This window comes from Phyllostomus discolor, chromosome 6, assembly GCF_004126475.2.
Source record: "Phyllostomus discolor isolate MPI-MPIP mPhyDis1 chromosome 6, mPhyDis1.pri.v3, whole genome shotgun sequence".
Taxonomy (NCBI): Eukaryota; Metazoa; Chordata; class Mammalia; order Chiroptera; family Phyllostomidae; genus Phyllostomus; species Phyllostomus discolor.
The window spans coordinates 79,010,422-79,019,533 of record NC_040908.2 but is presented as its reverse complement, the minus strand read 5'-3'; the positions used below and the strand labels follow the sequence as shown (position 1 = coordinate 79,019,533).

Below are 9,112 nucleotides of genomic sequence, written 5' to 3'. Positions count from 1 at the left end.
TGTTTAGTGGACTGTTGTCTCATACTTCGGTGTCTGCTTGCTGATTCAGGATAATGGGATCTAAGATGAAAAATTAATGATTTTTTAAGAGAAAATAATTATCTTATTCATTGCCTTTTCCCATTACAGGTATTGTAGTCTCCTTGTGTATTCTGCATTTGAGCATACACATACACATGTGCTTTGACAGTAGCTTTTGAATTTAATGCTACTTATATGGACTTTTGGTCTTAATTTCGTCAGGGGCAGTTGTAGAGTCAGAAAACTAGGGCTTTGTCTTTAAAGAATAATAAAGGTTTGTAATATGTTGAAGCATCCTCTTCCCCGTAAGACATACAGTGGTAAGAAGTAGGTTATCCAGGGATGCATGATGAATGTCTTGGGAGTTCTTAATTCCCTCAGAAGGCTTTATTACTTGATTTAAATAAATAAAAACTATTAAACATCAAGTTGGGAGGCAGATTATTCTCTCATGAACAGTAAATGGGAATGAAAAAGTTTTATTTTAATGATGAAAGCCAAGATTTTGCATTTTCCTCCCTTAGAAAGTATCTGGTCTAATGTTGCTGAAATGTGGCTTAGCTCACTTTAATCCAATGAAATGAATCGTAGCAAAGCCACACCATTCCCTGACTGGCAGCTAATTCCTCCACTGCATACGTGGACTTTCTGTTGGCCTTCTGTTAAGGGAGACTAACAAAATAATTGGATCTGACCGAACATTCTGTTAATGTAACAGGCTGGCGATTCCTCCTCTGGTTTACTTAATTCTGTGTAGAGGAGGTAGGGAGCACACCTCTTCTGTGGTCAGGAGTTCCTTTTTGAAAAGATCTGTCCATTCAACTAAAGTAGTTTGAAACCCAAAGTCGACTGACCTGTGCATCTTGTGGGAAACTTTGTCCTCTATTAATTTAAAATTGTTCACATTGGATAGGACCTCAGAGATTTCCAGAGTTGAAATAGAGTAGTCTTTCTTAAAGGTTCACTTCTTGCAGAACTCATTGGAGGAAGATAGGAGAAAAATAGGAAAAGCCCCCATCCTGAAGGAAAGAAATTAAAAAGTCTAACTAGAAGCAATGGCTGTAGCTACTTACAAAGCCTTTTTTTCCTAAACAGACAAATGTTAAATTATAACTAGTGATACTCAACATGGGTCTCAATGAGGATGAAGAATAGGGCTTATGTCTTGGAGCGGTATCCAACATTCAGCCCATGGGCCCCATGCAACCCAGGATGTCTGTGAATGCAGCCTAACACAAAATTTTAAGTTAAAACATGAGTTCTTTTTGGGGGAGGGGTGGTTATTGTATATAATGTGTGGCCCAAGACAACTTCCCATGTGGTGCAGAGACACCAGAAGTTTTGGGAAAAAGGTAGGCTTTAAAGGAAAGCAAAAACTTGGCATTGACTCCCCTTTTTTATGCATATTTCTTATTGCAACCATTCTCTCCATTTCCTCTTGCCCGTTCTATAAATATATTTGCAGCTGTAGAGCTTTTAATGTCCTAGAAGATGCGTAAGTATGTTGATTGCTATGGGTTGCACTCACCTAAGGGCAAATAGCATCTCTACAAGTATCAATTTCATTTTACGGTGGGGAGTTGGTGATTTATTTGGAAGCAAGCCTTTAGGAAAAAGACTACATTTCAAAGCTCTTGCCTCTCAAACCACGGATAAAGCAACCAGGCAGATTTTAGAAGCTTCGGGTTACTTCTCACCCCTACCCCTCACCAAAAAGGAAAAGTTTTTTGCCTTGTTCTTCATAGGCAGGGGCTAAGTGGTTATTTAGGTCTTAGTCTAATTCTGGAAAGCTCCCATAGGTGCACTCCCTACAATAAAGTTGATTACCAAACGGCTATTTGAAAAAGGCATTACAAATTCAAGGCAATGAGAGAAATGGAAATAGGTCTTGTTTCACATTCTTTTGCCTAAATGAATGCTTGTTCTTTTCAGCTTATAGGAAGGTCCTGAACTGGCAATAGAAGACCAGTCTTCTGTCACACCCAGATTTCCCACTCAGTTTGGATATATCTTATCTTTGGGTGGAAGTGTGGGTTGTGCAGTTTTGAAGACAAGCTGAGGAGACAGCTTCTGCTCCTTTGCGGCTGCTAATGGTTTGAATTTTTCTCCCCAAGTTGGATGCAGCGAGTTTACTTGGTGTTATTGCTGCCACCACATCTACACGATGCCTTAGTTCAGGATCCAAGGAGGCCAGAAAAAAAGTTTTCTGGATCAGGTGTATTTAAGGGATTATTTGCTATAATGAGCAATCATCACCTTTCTGGAGCTGGAAGGAATACAATTTGAGAAGAGGGACAGAGGTGGGAAATGTGCCTAGGTAAAGGCAGGAGCAGTGTAGAAATCCACTGCTGACATTCATAGACAAGTGCAGAAGGCCTAAAAAAAAAAATTCACTCTTCCACCACACCCAGCCTTTGCCCTCTCCCCGTTTCCACTTTGGAAAGTCTGAAGCATGCTGGAAAGCTTTTTTTCTTGCCCCTTCCTGAGCTCCCAATTGCTGGACCTCTTGCATAACAGAGCACTGAGTTTTTGATGTACTCCAGATGTGGAGCAGAAGTGGGGGTAGACTGTGAGGGTGGTGGTAGAGCTATAGTCCCCTGAGTGCTGTAACTGTGGGGACACAGGGAACAGCAGAAGCTAGGACACATTGCACAAAGCCTTTAGCATGGGGTCAGTCATCTGGTACCTGTGCTGGGAGGACAGAGAAAAGCTAAGAGTACTTAGCTTTTCAATAGCTTTCAATTCCTTGCCCCAGCATTCGTTACCTCTGTGACAGGATTGATTCCCAGAAATTCCTCCTAAGACTGTAAAGAGCTGGGAGTTGTGAGTTAAGTGAAAAGTCTGAGGTACCCCAGTCTGAGCTCCTTCCCTCAAATGCTGGGTCTTGGCACATAGGATACAACAGTTTTGGGTTTTTTTCTTTCACCAGAATAGCTTGAAAATTGCAGTTGTGAACTGCCTCATGCAAGGTGTCCAGAGTCAAAATACATTCACGAGGCTCAAACAGTATGAAGACAGGAAGAATAAGAGGCTCTCCACCGACCCCTCATAGCCTAGGGCTTTCTGGTACGCCGCACGCTGGAGCTTGTTCTGTTGGCCACCGCAGGCAGCTTGGAAGCCGATCCTTCCCCTCCCCCTTCGTTTCCATTGCCTAGCTCTGGTGAGCTCCAGCCTGCAGCGAGGGGGCGCCCCTGCTAATGCTAGCCCTGTCAGTAAGTGACCAAAGATTCCTACAGTTCAGCCTCCTGCGGCTCCTCAATTAGGGAGAGAGGGCACAAACTAAAGATACCGAATCTGAACAAGATTTGTCCATCCCAAAGAGGACCAGTTATTTTCTGCTATCTGTGCCAGCTTGGGGTTTTTCTGCTCCTTCCAGTGCGAAAGAGTCTCTGGAATCCCTCTAGAGTGTGTTAAAGAGGTTCAGTCTAGCTGAATTCAGCTCCCTAGGGCCTCCCCAACCAGTCTTCTGGGGCAAGAGCTGGCTTTGCAAGGTAAGAATCCACTGTCAGTGTAGGATTTCAGGGTGGGGGTGAGGGTTGAGATGAAGAATGACTTCAACCAGACTATTTCTAGGCTCCTTTTAGGTTTTTAGTCCCCTCCCCTTTTCTTCCTTATTAACCCCCTACTCATACAGAAACCTCAACTGCTTATAGGATAGTGTGCTCAAGTGTTTCTACAGCTTGCATCCCAATTGTAATCTGGCAGGTTAGGGTTGGGGTGGAACTACATGGAGTTTTCTTGTGCTTTACAATTTTCATGGCACTGTAATATCTTCTTACACCTATCCTTAGAAAAATCCGTGAAGCCTGATGTGCAGGGCTACCAACCCCCATTTGCAGCTCTTCGTGGTGGGGCTTGGAAGAAGGTGAGAAGGGGTGACCGGCCAATCTGGGTACCCGCAGCAAATATTCTGGAGGGGATATTGTATGTTGGAGGGCTGTCACTGTGAGGTTCACTGGGGGCCAACGGAGGATTCAGGAATCGAAGATTAAAAGGGGGTGGGGGGCGCTGGGAGAGAGAAAGACAGAAGAATGTCAAAACCACCTCAGAAGAGCCTTAAAGCCCTGACCGGTGTTGCTCTGTTGGTTGGGCGAGGTCGGGCAAAGCAAAGTGTCGAAGTGTCACTTGTTCGATTCCGGGTTGGGGCACATGCCTGGGTTGCAGTTTCGGTACCTGGACTGGCGCGCACAAGAGGCAACCAATGTGTGTTTCTTCCCCTCTTTCTCCCTCCTTTCCCCTTTCTAAAAATAAAATAAAAAGAAATGGTGTAGGAGGAGGACAGCCTTAAAGCCTACGAGTGGAGGGTGGTCTAAGACTCCGAAGGGGAGGAGGAGGGGGAGGGGAGGAAGAGGGGGAGGGGAGAAGGGGTGTGTGTGTGTGTGTGTGTGTGTGTGTGTGGTGGCGGTAGTTGAGAGTCCAGCTGCAGAAACAAAGCCGTCACTGTACTGGCTGGGTGTGTATGTGTGTGGGACGGGGGCGGGGCTTGCTCCTATGAGAAAGCTCGGGTGGAGAGTGGACCTTAGGCTCCAGCCCAGCAAGGGCGTCTTCTCTGGCTGGCCTGGAAGACCGGACGTGGGGCAGGGGACGGGGGCGGGAACTAACCTGGGCGGGACCTACTCTCTCCACCTACTCAGCGGGCTCCCGGGGAAAAGCAGCAGTATCCTGAATCTGAGGCCGTGGCAGCTAAGCCAGACAGACTAAGGGACCGGTGTCCCCTTCTCCCCCGAGGTAATAATTCTTCCCTCTACGCCTTTGGGTCCCGTTTGCTACGCGGCTGGGACTGGATAAGGAGAAGTTCCAGGCTTGACGAGAACCCTCAGTTAAACTCTGGGTCGGGGGCCCCAGAAGAAACCCTTGGGGGAGGAGGAGGTGCCTTAGGTGAGGGCATGGGTACGAAAGGGACTTGCGGAGAGTGGGCTCAGCTGCTCTCCTGCGAACTGCATGCTTTTGCTATCCCGCGCCGCCGCCAGAGGGAGCCTTCGCGCTCTCCCCCGGGTGGAGTGACGCTGATACGACCCCATCAAGATTCTTCTGAGGGTACCCAGATGAACTGCTGGACACTCGCGGGGTCCCTTCTATCTGAACTCCGAGCCCCCTGTCTCTTGCCGACCATAGGACTGAGAACTCTGCACCCGGCGTGCCGATGGCGGGGTAGCGGATGGGAAGCCCTGGGACATCTCCGCTTCCGTCCCGGGCCCAGCAGCCTTGATGGACCGGGAAGGGGTGAGGAGCTGGGCTTGAAAGCATGGATGTCCGGGAGGGGCTCTTGGGCGCATCTGGAACTGACATGGCCCTCCGAAGCCCCACGTCTTTCGGGAGGCCGGAGGGGTTGTGGGAATAATGATTCCCAGCCCCTTTCCCTGCGCCCACGCTGTCTGTATTGGAATCCCCTGCGGAGTTCCTTGGAGCGCGGCCTCAGCCAGGTCTTCCGGGCTTCTCCCACAGAGGGTATTGAGGGCGGATGGTAGGACGCGGAGGCTGGGTGCTGGGAGGGGCCTCCGGGCCTGGGGTCGCAAGGTTACGGCGGATGTTTCCGCCCAGGTGGTCGTGAGCTGGAGTTTGGCTGGGAGACCGCGGGGCCGGCGGACACTCGGGGCGCCGGGCGGGGCTGCATTCTGGACCCGTTAGCTCAGCGGTCCCGGAGGCTGACTCATCGCAACTGTCACAAACAAACAGCTCCCCACCACGTCAGATGTCCCAAAAAGCAGAGAGGCACAGCGCCAGGCCTGCATCACCCACGCACATGCCACCCGCCCCCAGTCTCATCGCCCTGACTTGTGAGGAACCCTTCCTCACACACACCCAGAATTCAGCACGTTCCACACCCTGTACCCAGAGCAGCCCTCAGCACCTGCTGCTCCTGCGCTCACTCAGTTCCTGCTCACACGCAGCCCCTACGCCACTCACAGTCACTACGCCACTTGGCAGCACCCTTACACACGCAGTTCCTCATACACGCATCTCCCTCACACGCATAGTCCTCCTTCGAGGCTCTCTCTCGCTCTCTCCCTCTCTCTCACACACACACACACACACACACACACACACACACACACACTGCCGCTACACCCGCAGGATCCTGCCCGCAGCTGCTCCGAAGGAAGCGGGCGGTGTGTGGGGCCACCCGTTTCTCCCGCGGCACAAACAAGTGGCTTCTTCTCCTCGCTCCGCCAAAGAAAAGGCCGCTTGTCTAGCGGCAGCGGGGAGTGGGCCGGCCCAACACTGTGGCCTTGTCCCACCTGGCGAACACTCCGCTCCGCCCGCGACTGGGAGACCGGCACTTTCCCCGCCCCGCCTCCACTCCCACCCCCACAAGAATAAAAGTCGGAATCCTAACTATGCTCACGTCTCCCTCTCCGGCTCCACGTCCTCTCAGCTGCACTCGCTCGCCCACTGCGGGGACACTGGCTGCCCTCAGCCTCCTCTGCCTTCAGCGCCCTGGGTCTCGCCCCGGTTTCCCGCCCCGGGTCCCCTCCACTGCTTTCGGTGCCCTCTGGTGCTTCCCCAGGTCCTTGACGATCCCTGTCCTCAGTCGCCCCTTTTCTTTCCCCTCCCCCGCTCTTTTTACCTCATCCCTCAGCCTCCCGCTTCCATTTTCCCTCCAGATACCTCCTCTCCACCTCTTTCTTCCCAACCTCCCGCAGACCTCTCACTTTCCTTGCCCTTCAGTTCTCTCCGCCCCGGGTCTTTCTTCACTCCCTCTGGGCTCCCACCCTGCTCCGACGACCTGTCCCCTGAGCTTCCAGCCTGTTTCTTTCCATTCCGGACTACTACTTCTGTTGGCCACCCTTCCCTGAGGGCGAATGTGTGCTTGGAGGGTGGGGAAGGGGCGGCGGGCCACAGTCGTTTGACGCCCGGGGCGAGACTTCGGCGGGCCTCCGGGCCACAGGTGAGGGCGGAACGTCTTCGCAGTGGCTCCGCGGAGCGCTCTGGCTTGGGTGCCCGGGAAGACCTTACGTCTGCGGCCCGGTTTGGAGCCTGAACCTTCTCCAGTGCCTGTTGGTTCCAGACCTTTTCGGTCTTTTCCCGGGCCTCCTTCCAGCCTCGTTCGGGTGCCGAGACCCTAGAGCGGTGACTCTGGACGCCCCAGTCGGCGGAGACGGCTGGGGACCCGGTGGGGGCTATTCTTTCCGCGGGACGAGGAGGCAGGAGTGGCCAGCCAGGAGCGGGTTCCCCTGCCAGCGCCCCGGCGCCACCCCACACGGGGCCCACCCTGTTGCACGTCAATTCCAGACACCCAGGCCTCTGCCAACGCTCCGCGGAGACTGCTGCGGTGCTTCCCTCCCGCCTGTCTTGCTGAAGAGGTGGACTCACACAGCAAGAGGCTTTTTTTTTTTTTTTTTTTTTTGGCAGGGGGCGGGGCGAAGTTTCCCAGAAAGGCAGCGGAGATGCACGGGGAGAATAAATCCAGCCCGGGCTGATGGGTAGCGGCGTCCGACGGAAGCCGGGCAGCCACAGGGGAACGCCTGGTCGCTGCGCTGCTTCGTCCTGCAGGCAAGGGGTGGGGTCCGGGGACAGGGCGCCCCCAGGTGGCGGCTCTCTAATCCCTTTGTCCAGGTACCCCGTAAGTAGGTTCTCGTGTATCTTTCCACCCTACCTATATTAGGTTTCCGAGCTTGGGCCACAGCCTTGCACATTCCAATCTGTACATCTCTTCTTATCTTCTCTGTCTCTCCGTACACCTCTCCCCACATCTGTCCCTTTCATCTCTTTATTACTTTCTCTACTCTTATCTAATCACTCTCGTTCCCCTCAGCATTATCTCTTTACAGTCTCTATCTTCATTTGAAAAAAAATATTTTTTGGGGGTGTAAATAAATGAATACACCCACAGCTGCATCGCAGGGTATAATGACTTTTGACAGGTGAAGAAACTAAGGCTCTCAAAGGTGAAGTGACTCGTTCAAGGTTACAAAGCTCATAGTAATAACTAGCAGTTTCATTGAGGTGTAATGTATATACCATAAGATTCACTTAATTTAAGTGTACATTCACTTAAAATTCAGTTATTTTCACTATATTTACAGAGTTGTGCAACCATCATCACAATTTAGTTTTAGAACATTCCTGTCAGGCAAAAAAAAAAGAAGAAAGGAAGAAAAATTTTATGCTCATTTATTTGTCACTTTCCATTCCAGGCAAGCACTAAATCCATACAATCTTATTTTAAATAATTATTCCAGCTTTATAGAGAATGACGTGGCAGAGACAAGTTAAGTAACTTGTCCAAGATCTCAAAGCTAATAAATAATAAAGAACAGGGTGGACATTAAATGATGATGGCTTTCCTTCACCATTTTTGTTTTGTTTTCCTTATCCCCTCTTTTACATACACTCCTAATTTTCAACCCGTTGTCCCTTGCTTCTCCTCCATCAGAGAATGCTAAGGGATTTCCCTGAGTGGAAGGAAGCAGTACATCAGTCTTGGTTCCTGGAAAATTTTTCTGTTGCCAGTCCTGAGGAGGTACCAGGTCAGCTTGGTTCTTGGTGTAGGTTAATGGCCTTTGCCTTCTCTATTCTTAGGCAGACTTGGGATGGACCCCAAGCCCTGTTCTTGCTTGGCCTCTCTTCTATGAGCTTGGGTGGAAATGGTGATGGAGGTGATGTAGTACAGACCTGGAAGGGTGGAAGTTGGGTGGGTAAAATTAGTAATTCTGTGACTAAGGCCCTTGGGCCCCACTGCCAGGGTCAGACACTCCTTAGAATGCTGACTCCTGCCTCAACTTCCTCTCAAAGTCAGCTGGTAGTTGGCTGGAAGAGAGAATAGAGGGAAATCTTGCCTTCAGCCATATTTTTCTCAGCTTTCCCCAATAACATTTCTGCAGCAAATTAGAAGTTCTCACATTAGCAAGTTGATCAAGAGATGAACATGTAGGCACACATTAGTACACAAAGGTCCTTCTTCTTATTTCTCGGGTACTAAAAATGTGAGCCAGTGTGAAAGAGTTCAAGTTCTGGCTCTGGAATCTATTTTACTTTTTTTTTTTCTAAGGACCTATGCTTTCTATAGCACTAAATCAGGTTAAGATCCCAAAAGTCCTATATTCCCAGTATTAGTCACCCCAGTGGTTTGTCCACCTGTCCTTCCTTC

General features: G+C 50.3%; 1 protein-coding gene across 9 annotated transcripts in view; it reads left to right on the top strand.

Moving 5' to 3' along the window:
* The first annotated feature begins 4,633 nt into the window (after nt 1–4,633).
* Nucleotides 4,634–9,112, top strand: part of PHLDB1 (pleckstrin homology like domain family B member 1) — a 48,849-nt gene continuing 44,370 nt past the window's right edge. For all 9 annotated transcript variants that reach the window (XR_004903795.1, XM_036028452.1, XM_036028450.1 and 6 more), the window contains exon 1: nt 4,634–4,749. The gene's annotated coding sequence lies outside the window, so the exon portion shown is untranslated. The remainder of the gene's footprint in view (nt 4,750–9,112) is intronic.